The following is a 1,843-nucleotide window of genomic DNA, read 5'->3' on the forward strand; positions in this document are numbered from 1 at the left end:
CTGCCTGTCCCGACCAGGTATGTGTTGGTGCCCTGCAGTGTCATGGGCCCCGGGTTACAACCCAAAACACGCACCACTCTCGATGACAGCTGCTCGATACGAGGAATTATCGAGGACATTTTCACCAGGACCACACAGACACAGCACGAACTTTAAACGACCCCTGAAAACGCTCCTGCTACAGAGCAGACTGATGACACTGAAACTTCCTTCTTCTTCTTTTCTTTTTAATGGCGGTTGGCAAACCCACTTAAAAGGTGCATTTCCGCCACCTACTGGACTGGAGTGTGGAGCATAACTTCCTTCTTCTTCTTCTTCTTTGGGATTTAACAGCAGCTTGCATCCTTAACGTTGCATTACTGCCATCGTCTGGTTCTAGTTATTTCCCATATACTTTAGTCATCATATTCTTGTCATGAGTCCCGTTTTAGTCAGAAAGCAAATCAAATATTTCCTTCCTTGTTCACTCCTACTGCAGTCCATTATATTCTTTACTCCACGTCCTGTTACACTGAAACTTTCTGTTCAAAAGTCACAATTTACAAAATAGAAGTCTCTGCCACTCAACGTTTGGATGTTTCTTTTGCTTCTATAATTTATATATCATAATCACGGTAATGGAGCACTTAAACACTACAGTGACTGACATTATATAGTCTCTGTGTTCTCTAATTAAGAGAGAGAGAGACTTTGACTTTTAACACACTTTTAAAGGGTCTGAGAGTAACGCAATTTCAATTCTCTGTATGTATGTGCTGTCCATGTAGAAGAATTGACAATAAAGCAGACTTGACTTGACTTGACTTTATTAAAATATCTAAAAACAACCACTACATTATACCCCACACATATGACATTGCATATATGAGTTCAGGAGATGTCAGTTTCTGGCTTGGTGTTTAATATAATGCTGTACATTTTAACATGTTATTAAGGCAATGAAGCAATAAAGTAAAGAATATGTACTCATTGTGGTGAAATTAAGAAAATAAAAAGATGAGATATTTCATTAAATACATTCTTTTGCCAGGAGTAAGGAAGTAAGAAGAGAAAACTTGTGACTAGAAGGAATGCAGCTACAGCTGGAAAATAAAAAATTAATTAAATTTGCTACCTATTAAACCCAGTGTTGGGCAAGTTACTCTGAAAATGTAATCAAATTACTGATTACTCCTTTTAAAAGTAATCACGTTACTGTTCTGATTACTTTATTTCAAAAGTAATTAGTAATTAGTTACATTACTAGTTACATTACTTTTTTCTCCATTAAATTTATGAAATCCCAGCATACATGCTCCCGATAAATATCTGTTATTAAAGCATCAACATTCACAGAACACTGTTATTTTTAACTAAAGCAAGCTGCTGCGTGCATGGTTAGGCAGAATGCCAGCAAAGAGCGCTGCATTTATAATCTCTAAAAGACATCTCAGTTCATCGCAATCTCACAAATCTCTGTTCATAGTGTCTACAATTCGTGTGTTATAATGAGAGGATTCTTGAGCACGCACATTTCAGCACTGCATTGCTCAACGCTGAAAACACGTGTTATAACCTAAATAAAAACTCTGCACCTGTTAATCGTTTATATTTTATATTAGTTCATGTTGCTTTTGTGCAATAGATGAATAACCATTTATTTGTTTTAGATATTTTATGTTTAGATATTTCTATTTTGCGGGAGTCCCGTGAATCATTTTATTCTCCCGCATCCCACACACACACACACACGAGTGTCTACACGCCCGCACCAGCACTCGCCCATCTTGTCCCGCGCTGCACTCTGTTGCGTTGGGTCTCGCGGGAGCAGGTCTCTAATCCACTGGCACTTGACTCGACAGTG

Source organism: Sinocyclocheilus anshuiensis, unplaced genomic scaffold, assembly GCF_001515605.1.
Source record: "Sinocyclocheilus anshuiensis isolate Anshui unplaced genomic scaffold, SAMN03320099.WGS_v1.1 scaffold785, whole genome shotgun sequence".
Lineage (NCBI taxonomy): Eukaryota > Metazoa > Chordata > Actinopteri > Cypriniformes > Cyprinidae > Sinocyclocheilus > Sinocyclocheilus anshuiensis.